This window comes from Tursiops truncatus, chromosome 12 (assembly GCF_011762595.2).
Source record: "Tursiops truncatus isolate mTurTru1 chromosome 12, mTurTru1.mat.Y, whole genome shotgun sequence".
Taxonomy (NCBI): Eukaryota; Metazoa; Chordata; class Mammalia; order Artiodactyla; family Delphinidae; genus Tursiops; species Tursiops truncatus.
Window position 1 is genome coordinate 63,517,549 of NC_047045.1, and position 11,535 is coordinate 63,529,083.

At 39.5% G+C, this 11,535-nt stretch overlaps 1 pseudogene; it reads left to right on the forward strand.

The window, feature by feature from the left end:
- LOC109552799 (heterogeneous nuclear ribonucleoprotein A1-like) overlaps positions 1-10,583 on the forward strand; it is an 83,149-nt pseudogene extending 72,566 nt beyond the window's left edge.
- The last annotated feature ends 952 nt before the right edge of the window (positions 10,584-11,535 follow it).

Genomic DNA, 11,535 nt, shown 5'->3' on the forward strand with positions numbered 1-11,535 from the left:
ATGAAGTATTTGTAAAACTTGGGCAGGGAATATGCCAGGATACTCAGTAAGCTCGCAGGATCTCAACGGAAATGAGAGATTCCATAATGGAGAAATGCCCTAGCAGTGGTGGTCCACCTCTGCAGGTCCCCACCGGGGGAGGAGGTGGCAGTGGGTGGTGGCAGCGGGAGGGTCAATGACACCCTGCTCTTTCCCAGAGCCTTTGATCCCTACAGAGCTTTCCGTCTGGGTGGAGGGGGATGATTTACAGAGCCCACTCGGCAGGGCTCCCTTCGCTTAAAAGCAGCCACTCCTGGTTTACCCGCGCCGGCACCCCTCCACCCAGGGTCAGAATGAGAACTAATGGGTAACTAATCCAACTGACGTTACAGCGGAGACCCTGGAACCCTCAGGACTTCAGCTGGATTTCAGCCAGGACACTGGAACAAATGTTGCATTTATTCCCAGCCTGGCAACATTCTGAAACCCATTGATCACACTGAATATCTTAAGTCACCTGCACACAGATCGGCAGAAGCAGGATCAGTGTGCAGGCAGCATGGGGAGTGGTGATGGGGGGCTCTTCTTTGCCTCTGTCTCCTAAGGAGTAAATCATCAATGATAAACAAACAAGTGATAAATACTCATACGGTGGTTACGTCTCGATTACAGGTGACTTTTACTTTCTTCTTTATACTTTTTTGATTTTTTTCTCCCAAGATTTGTACAAGGTGCATGAATTAATTTTATAATAGGGAAAAAAGTTGTTTTTATAAAAGCTACAGAGGAATTAGTAGCATAGGCATTCCTCGTCGTACTCGGGGTGGGCGTTAGTGTGGACTCAGAGAGCTTCCATTGCAGGCTTTTCTGGGGGCCGTTCCAGCTAGCAATAAGCACAACTCATTCCAGGCTATGTGTTTTTTTTAAAGATATAGGCCACTGTGAGACTTTACATCAACTGTGAGAACTAAGCTTTTCACCAAGGATGGCTGGCAGGAGGAAGTGAGGACAGTTGGAGAAGACAGCTAAACAATACATGTAATGTCAATGGATGAATGGATCAAGAAAATGCGATATATATATATATATATTCCATAATACACATATAGTCCATTATATATATATATATGTATATATTATTCAGCCTTAAAAAAGAAAGAAATTCTGTCATTTGCAACAACATAGATGAAACTGGAGGGCATTATGCTAAGTGAAATAAGCCAGACAGAGAAAGAAAAGTACTGTCTGATCTCGCTTATATGTAGAATCTGAAAAAAAAGAAAAAGTGGAACTCATAGAGTAGAAAGAAGTTGTCAGTCAGGGGCTGGGAGTTGGGGGAAATAGGGAGAAGCTGGCAAATGGGTACAAACTTTCAGTTTTAAGATGGATAAGGTCTGAGGACCTAATGTGCAACATGGTGACTCTCGCTGATAACACTGTATTGTATGATTAAAATTTGCTAAGAGAGTAGAACTTGAATGTTCTCACACACAAAGGTAAATATGTGAGGTGATGGGTGTGTTAGTTAACATGATGGGGATGGGAAATTTTTTCATAATATATACATATATCAAAATCATCACATTATACACTTGAAATATCTTATAATTCTAGTATTCAATTATACCTCAGTGAAGCTGAAAAAAGAAAAAAACTGTAAAAAATACATATAATGGGGTATCTTGTCAAAGGCAATAACAGTGATAATAATAATAATAGTTAATACTTTATATAGGCATAGTTCTAAGAATTTTACATGTATTAAGTCACTTAACACTGGTAACAACGTTATGAAGTAGGTACTATTGTTATTCCCATTTTACAGATGAAGAAGCTGGTGCCCAGAGAAACTAATTAACTTGCCCAAGCTCATACAACTAGAGGGACTAATATGGCAAATCCAAATCTCTAGTCCAGACCTCTTTTCTAATACATATATCACTCAGCTTGTAGGTCAACTCCAGATGGATATTCCAAGGGCATTTCATATTCGACATGTTCAAACTGAAATCGTCATTGATCTCCATGCCCGTGCAGTCCACTTTTTGCTCCCTATTCAGTGAACGACACTGACAGTTCTGTCACTTAGGCCACAAACCTCAGGGTCTTTCTCTTTTTTTTTGCAGTACGCGGGCCTCTCACTGTTGTGGCCTCTCCTGTTGCAGAGCACAGGCTCCGGACGCGCAGGCTCAGCGGCCATGGCTCACGGGTCCAGCCGCTCCGCAGCTTGTGGGATCTTCCTGGACTGGGGCACGAACCCGTGTCCCCTGCATCGGCAGGTGGACTCGCAATCACCACGCCACCAGGGAAGGAGGGTCTTTCTTGGCTCTTCTTTCTCCTGCATCCATACGCTTGCCAATGGTATCCTCTTAACATCTTTTCCAAGTTCCCTGCGTCTGTCCCACTTTGACTGCCATAGAGGAAGTCCTCACCTCACAAATAAGTGACAGATTATTGTATCTGTCGCTTGTATTGTTTTGCCCATTTCCAGTCTTGACTCCTTCCAATCCTATTACCACAGTTTTCTAGAACATCCATCTTTTCATGTCACACTTTTACCTAAATTTTGACTGGCTTCTAAACTTCTTACAATGAAATAAAGTTTCTTACAGTTCTCTAGTTTTATTTCCTCTGTCACCATATGCCATAACATTTCACACACTTTGCTTCTTTACAAGCTCTTTCTCTTGCCTGGAATGTACCACTGTCTTCTGGAAGAGTTCTATTTATTTTCCAAGATGCACCTCCACTCTTAGGCTTTCCCAGATACCACTCTTCCGACCCAAGGCGAATTAATATCCTTTCTCCAAGTTCCTGCCCTCTAATGTACATCTAATTCATGTCTGCTATTCCCTCTTCATGCCGTGTACATCTAAATTACACTCAGGTTGGTATCCAAGGAGACAGAGCTGTATCAAATGTGTCAGAGAGCTAAGTTATGACCCAGGGGAATCAGTCCCAAAAGAAGGGAATCCTAATGGAGAAGCTTGGGAGCCCTGCAGAAAGAGAGGTCTACAGCGTCCAGCCTACGATTCCCATGAATTACAGGATTTCCTAGGTAGTTGAGTCAAGATATTGTACATTGGACAAACCTACAAAGAGAAGATTGTGGAAAACTAAAGGGAGATAGAACAGACCAGGGGTGTGAAGCAGTTCATGGCTACTCCTACCATTGGGATAAGTAATGGTCTCTGTATTATAAAGTTGTATAGTACAGATTAAATGAGGTAATGTATGTAAAATGCTTTGCATGGGCCTGGCACGAAGTTAGTGGCTCCCTAAATATTGGTTAGTATTAATAATTGCAATATTGATGCTGGGCAGGAGTGCTACTTCGTTTCTCCTATGTGTGTACATTACAAAAAAGACTTGTGTTTGAGTCTAAAGTGGACCTAAAGGTCTGAACAAAATTTAAAGTGACTTTCTGAATCACATTTACATTTGACCATAACTCATAAATCGACTTGGTAGATAAACACAGACAAATATCTAGGCCAAGCTGTATAACAAAATGATCAGGGCTCAAATAAATTAGATATTTTTGACATCTCTGCGATGTCAGAGTTAGAAGTGACCAAACTTTATTTAACTGCATGATGAATCATTAACTCTGCTGGCATTTGAGACATAAATTTTGATCACAAACAAGATGCTCATTTTAGGGATTTTATTTATGCATTCTTTCATTTTTGGCAAAATTCTGTATATGAGACCATGGGTTGGCAAAATTTTTCTATAAAGGGCCAGATAGTAAATGTTTTAGGCTTTGTGGACCAATGTGTTCTCTGTTACAACCATTCAATGATGCCACTGAAGAGATAAAACAGTCAGACAAGAGTAAATAACTGGGCACGGCTGTGTTCCAACTGACTTTATTAAAAAAAACAGGTGGTAGACCAAATTTGGCCCATTTGCCAACCTCCGTACTAAATACAAAGCCCTTGACTTTGTGGAACTTATAGCCTGTAGAGGAGGCAAGCATCGTGTGAACCAGAAGATACTAGGTGTTATGTCAGAAGTATGTATATCATAGAAGAGGTACTTCAACAGATCATCTTGTAAAATGGGAGGATTGATATGGGCTAGAAGAGATCCCTGAAACTCACAACTCATCTTCTTGGGTGGAGGGATTCAATCTCTCACCTTCGATCAGAATCACCAGAATTGTTTTACTTTATGGCAGTAGTGTTAAACCTGAAGGATGTTAGACTGAAAATTTTGCTTTATTTTAAATACAGTAATGCTTGACCATGTTTCTGGAATGTTGGTATCTCTTCAGGAGATTTGTACCACAATCTATATTCATTATGCTGTCATTATCTCAATAATTTCTTTTCATGTTAAAGCATTTTTTTTTTTTACCAAAAGGATTGCTTATTAAATTAAGATGAAATGGCAATTAATCTAGAGTGTTATCAAAGACAGGAACATGCGTTTGTTTGAATCTCCGTTTATAAACATCAATGGCCTGTTAATGTACTAATATTTAGGAGGGCAACATGATAAAAAGCTTGCCTGCCTCTGTTAGCTCATTTTGTATTAACATATTCCTGTCACCAGTTAGGCAATTAACAGAGACTAAAGGAACACTAATTGTAGGCTTCTCTGCCAGTGTGCTGGGTCAGCTTTATTCCTAGGAGCTCGCTTAATGAATTTGTAATAATTGTAAGTGATGAAAGTGGGTGATTTTCTTTGAAAAGCAAACATGGTGATATTGCTACGGAGATTGAGATTAGAGAAAAGTCCTTTTCTTTGTGACACTGTTGTAAAGCAAGCACTTTGGGGAGATGCAGGGACAGGTCAACAAAATTTTCGGAAAGAGCAATGCTGAGAATGCAAGAGGGTTCCTAGGTAGTATCAAATTCTTCACAGATGATAACTGGAGAAAACAGCTGCAACACAGCTCACCATTTGATGAATTTATACGGAAATTGCTGCCTTCCAATCATATACAGTGAAGTTCCTATGAGTTGGTTAAATTACATGTTAGTCTTGGCCCTTCCCATCCATGTTCAGGAGGGTCTTCTGTACTTTCTTTGCTTATTTTGTATTGTTTGCCCCATTTCAATGAGTGAATATTTTTGAAAATATTCACTTTTACTAAAAGCAAACTGGAATGGAGCCCATGACAGAAAATGTGGGAGAACAGAGTTGAGGATGTTCCTGAGACCTTTGGTGCAGACAAGACAATAGAAAGAACTTAGAGCGAGTGTCAGGAAGAATGAGTAGCTGGGACATGATAACAGCACCAAGGTGCAGAAAAAAGTTCTGCAACTGTCCTATTAACATACCAGATTTGATTTGACTCCATTATATTTTATCAAATAGTTTAGAAAGCTCACAGCATAAAACATCATCATAATTGTAACCATATATTTGGAGATTTAACGTGCACACCATAATGTACCATTAGTTACACAAATAACTAATAATTTGCTAATGACAATATTATGTTAAGTCAGTTTAGGGGCAATTAAAGTGAGTGATATTTACATATGCCTAATGAATCACAGTCGATGGCAGATTAAGAGATTCTAATGAATATTCATCCAGACATTCGCAACCAGCTTCACAGTTTATAAACTGAATTATGGTTGATTTGCCCTTTTAAAAATGAATATGTGAGTATCTTCTGCATGGTGAGAATGAACAATTGGGCCTGACTGTAAAATTTTTTTAAAGCAATGTACTGGTCAGAACACAAAACATTTTTATGCACTCTCATACCCTCGGCTTCACTGTTCTTTTTTATATCGCAGATCAGTGTTGATGAACTATCTCCATTTTCATTCTAATCCATGACATGAAATATAGAAATTGTTTACTATAAGATTAAATGGAAACCAAGTTTTATGCAGCCCCACTGAGGAAATAATTACAGGTAGTTTTTGCCATTGAAACAGTGAATACAAACTCTCTTTTCATTCTCTAGCCGTCCCCATGCAACTCAGAAGGCTGCTTTTGTAGCTATATGTTGTCATGATAAAATTGGGGTTGATTTACTATCCTTTCAACTGGGTCATTTTAAAAAGTAATAAAACAAACAAACAAAAACACTTTACTCTGGCCCTGTGAATACAGGTTAAGACCAAACAAGGTTATGGTTTGAGCATTTAATTTCTCCTAAAAATTATAACACTTTCTGCTTTGACTAGCTGTTCCTCGTAAATATTGTTAGTCTTGTCTCTGTTGCAAAGATGAAGGCCAAACTCTTTGTCTTTCTCCAGATCCCACAACAGGTCCCTGAGAGACCAGATATCTACAACTCCCATTTCTTTTTCACCTTAAATTAGACAAAATTGTCTCCCTGCTGTTTCAGACTATAAAGATGTTAATTATTGCCTGCATTTTTTCCTACATAGGAAGTTAGAGGCTAGAACTAGAGCATCTTGGTCCATGGGAATGTAGTAAGACAGTTGAACAAGCATGTGCTTGATGTCTGGCCCTTATATAAGATGTCAAACTTGTATTAATGGAACTAGTGAGAGAAACCTCCAAAACCAAACAAGTGTTTTAAAGGCATGGGGGTAAACTTTGAAGGGTGACTGGAGCCTCTTGTTCCTAATGGACCAGAGGTCAAGGTGAGTGGGTTTCCAGGCTCAGCAGTTCTTTTTTTTATTATTATTTTTTAATTTCATTTATTTTGGCTACACTGGGTCTTAGTTGCGGCATGCATGCAGGATCTAGTTCCCCGACCAGGGATCAAACCCGGGCCCCCCCGCATTGGGAGCACAGAGTCTTCCCCACTGGACCACCAGGGAAGACCCTCAGCAGTTCTTTTAGGCTGGGAATAGTACAGAAAATATAAAAATGGCCTCCATCTATTCTCCCTATGCAAATGAAGTTCCCATAAGTGAAGAGTGGTCATTTCACTCTCTTATTCAAAACCTTAGCAAAGATGTCAATTCTCCCCACATCAGTCTACAGATTGGAAGGGATCTCAATCAAATTCTCAGCTGGATCTTTTGAAGATATAAATGAGTCAATACTGAAATTGATATGGAAAGACACAGAAACCAGAATAACTCAAACAATTTTGAAAACAGAAGAATAAAACTGAAGGGCTCACACTACCTCATTTTAAGACATACTCTAAAGCCACAGTAAACAACACATTGTGTATTGGCAAAAGGACAGGTATGTAGATTAATGGAACAGAATAGTGAATTTAGAAATAGATCTACCACGTAAATATGACCAATTGATTTTTGACAAAGATACAGAGGAAATTCAAGGAAGAATACTATAGTGACAAATGATGTTGGAACAACTGGACACCCATAGGCAAAAACAACCACAACCACAACCAAAAAACTTGGATCTAATCCTCACGCTTTAAACAACAATTAACTCAAAATGGATCAGAGACTTAAATGTAAAATGTGAAGGTATAAAACTACTAAAAAAAAGATATAGGTAAAAATCTTCATGACCTGGGCTTAGGGAAAGAGTTTGACAAGATTCAGAACATGCTACCCTAAAATACGGCATCTTGGCATATTGAATATTTTAAGGTGAAGGAATTTGAGAGAAAGCAGGTGCAGGAAGGATTCTCTGACTTCCTTCTTTTCCTCTGAAGTAGATCGTAAGACACTCATGTGAAGCGTCTTCTACCTGGAAGAAAGGAGCATTCTTATCTCTGAAGACAGAGGGACACCAAGGGGAATCTAGACAAACTTGCTAGGTTTCCCCCAGTTTACTCCCCTTAGCTCATACCTTTTTGTGTCATCACGTTTGTCCACGATTTTTCAGTCTTCATCAAACCTAGCATACACATGCTCAGGCTTAACTGTTTCTTCAGGTGTTCATTTCCCTCTGAAGAATCCGATGTTACATTAAACTTATATTAAATACATTTGTATACTTTTTCTTGTTAATCTATTTTTTTTGTCAGTTCAATTTACAGACCCCACCAGAAGAAGCTGGGAAAGTAGTAAGAAAAAGAATTCTTTCCTACCCTGTAAGTTCTTAAACACAAAACCAAAAAAACAGGATCCATAAAATTAAAAATTGATGAATTAAATTTGATCAAAATTAAACATTTTGGTTCTGAGAAAGACACAGAAAAGAGAAGTGACAAACTGGGGGAAAATATTTGCAAATCATATATCTAACAAAGGACTTGTTACCAGAATATGTAAAGAATGCTCAAAATTTAACAGTAAAAAAACAAACAACCAGCTAAAAAAACATAACCGAAAAGACTTAAAGAGACACTTCACTGAAGAGGGTATACAGAAGCAAATAAGCACATGAAAAAAAATTCAACCTCAATTCCTAGTGGTAAAAGCAAATTAAAACCACAATATGTACAAAGCTATTTTATGGCTAAAATAAAAAACACTAGAAATACCAAATACTGGCAAGGATGCAGAGCAACTGGAATTGTCACACATTTCTGGTGGAAACGCAAAATGGAAATCAGTTTGACAGTTTCTTATAAAGTTAAACATACACTTACCATATGACCCAGAAATACCATTCCAGGGGTACTTATCCTAAAGAAATAAAAACTTATGTTTACACAAAAATCTGTACACAAATGTTTATAGCAGATCTATCCATAAATATCAAAATCTGGAAACAAACAAAATGTCTTAGTTTAATGGATGAGTAAGTTAACAATGGAATACTACTCAGCAAGGAATAAACTATTAATACACATAACGGCTTAGAAGAATCTCAAAAGCATTAAGCTGAGTGAAAGAAGCCAGTCTCAAAAGGTTACATACAGTATAATTCCATTTATATGACCTTCTCAAAAGGACTAACTAGAGTGAGGGAGAACACACCAGTGGTTGCCAGAGGTTAGGGAAGGGAGAAAGGTGTGACCGCAAAGGGAGAGCACAGAGGAGATTTCTGGAGTGATGACATTGTCTTGTGTCCTGATTACGGTGGTAGATAAAAGTGTTAAAATTCATAGATCTGTATACACACAAAGCAGTCTATTTTATTGTATGTTAATTTTAAAAATAAAATGAAAACTTTTAGTGGAGTTCTATTTCCTACTCTATCAAATCTAAACTCTCTCTGCCTGTGTGTGAGCCCCTCCATCATCTGCTTCCCCTCTTTGTCATGTTTCTAGGTCAGTTTCCTCTCTGTCCCCTGAGGCAGCTCAGCTGTGCCCCTACCCTCCATCCATCTTCCCTCCTTTTATGAACAAACATTATTGATCCTCTATAAAAGGCCAGCTACAGTGCTAGCCTTGGGGGTGCAAGAGCTTCTGGGCTATAATAGCCCCTCCTCTTCTCTCCTCTTCACCCTTCCTTTCCCCCCCTCCTCTTCTTTTTATTCAAATCAAGTCCCACCCCCTTTTGCCACGTCAGCTCCAGGCATTCCTGCAACCACCAGACTCAAGTTCTCTGTCATCCGTCTGCACCAGTAAACTAATTGCACCACAGCTGTTTCTGGTTTTGTTGCATTCTTCCAGTTAGATTTAGTTCTTTGAAAATAGGAACTTTTTGTTTGTTTGCTTTTTCAGTCAGACCTCAGATGATCAAACAGCTCTTAACATAAGAGTGAGTGCCCTATACATAGCTCACTATTTAAAACATGCATTGGGAGATACGTTCGCTAGATTACTCCTTTCTGCCAGTGGACGCTGGGGAGTAAGCATCGTTGATGTCTCCCCCCTCCACTGCCGTCATGTCTAAGTCAGAGTCTCCCAAAGAGCCTGAACAACTGCAGAAGCTCCTCTTCAGAGATGTGATCTTTGAAACAACCGATGAGAGTCTGAGGAGCCATTCTGAGCAAATGGGGAACGGTCACAGACCGTGTGGTAGTGAGGGATCCAAACACCAAGCGCTCCAGAGGCTTTGGGTTTGTCACATATGCCACTGTGGAGGAGGTGGATGCAGCCATGAAGGCAAAGCCACACAAGGTGGATGGAATAGTTGTGGAACCGAAGAGGGCCGTCTCAAGAGAAGATTCTCAAAGACCTGGTGCCCACATAACTGTGAAAAAGATTTTTGTTGGTGGCGTTAAAGAAGACATTGAAGAACATCACCTAAGAGATTATTTTGAACAGTATGAGAAAACTGAAGTGACTGAAATCATGACTGACCGAGGCAGCGGCAAAAAGAGAGGCTTTGCTTTCGTAAGGTTTGATGGCCATGACTCATTAAACAAGATTGTCATTCAGAAATACCGCACTGTGAGTGGCCACAACTGTGAAGTAAGGAAAGCCCTACCTAAGCAACAGAGGGCTGGTGCTTCATCCAGCCAAGGAGCTGGAAGTCGTTCTGGAAGCTTTGGTGGTGGTCTTGGAGGGGGCTTTGGTGGGAATGACAGCTTTGGTCGTGGAGGAAACTTCAGTGGTCGAGATGCCTTTGGTGGCAGCCGCAGTGGCGGTGGCTGTGGTGGCAGTAGGGATGGCTGTACGGGTTTGGTAATGGTGGAAGCAATTTTGGAGGTGGCGGAAGCTACAATGATTTTGGCAGTTACAACCATCTTCAAATTTTGGACCCATGAAGGGATGAAACTTTGGAGGCAGAAGTGCCGGTCCCTGTGGTGGTGGAGGCCAATACTTTGCCAAACCACAAAACCAAGGTGGCTGTGGCGGTTCCAGCAGCAGCAGGACCTCTGGCAGTGGCAGAAGGTTTTAATTACTGCCAGGAAACAAAGCTCAGCAGGAGAGGAGAGCCAGAGAAGTGATGGGGAAGCTACAGGTTACAATAGATTTGTGGACACAGCCAAACGCAGTGGTGGCAGGGCCTGGCTGCTACAAAGAAGACATGTTTTAGACAATACTCATGTGTATGGGCAAAAAAAATTGAGGACTGTATTTGTGACTAATTGTATAACAGGTATTTCAGTTTCTGTTCTGTGGAAAGTGTAAAGTATTCCAACAAAGGGTTTTAATGTAGGTTGTTTTTTTTTGCACCCATACTTTTGATGGCTAAATGTAATAGTCTGACCATGAAGCTGAATAAATGCGTCTTTTTAAATAAATAAAACATGCATTGGCATTGAAGTGAATGAGTAAGCATTAACCCTAGGAAAATATGAACATAGTTCTGAATTAGAAGGAGGTCTAAATTTCCCTTATTTCCACTTCCTCTTCCATTGCTTCTCTTGACATTGTTATAAACTCTGTCTTTCCTGACTCTTCTCAGCAAGAACTATACTCAGCTTCAGTTCACACCCTTTAATCTTTTCCTGACCTTTTTCCTTCAGGAACCTGAACATTTTCTCTCTTTAATTCTCTAACTTTCAGACTACTTATATTCTTTATTTAATTCTCCACTTTCCTAAGACTTTCTCAGTACTAGATGGTTTATACCTTACAAATGCCTCGTTTCCACTTCATGAAAATTTTTTTGCAATTTTCATCTTAATTTGTTATTTTTCTAGAGCTCCGTCATTTATTTTTGGTAAGAAATAATGTTACATTTAACCCAATTGCAATACAGGTCAGCATTGTTTACCTTCTTAACAGGACATAGTACTTTTTCATGCCGAGAACAAAGATAAGTTAAAGCTTTTGTTTTCATTAAAAATATGTAAACAGTCTCAAAAACAAGAGAATATCTCTGTGGTCCAGAAATAAGAGAGTGA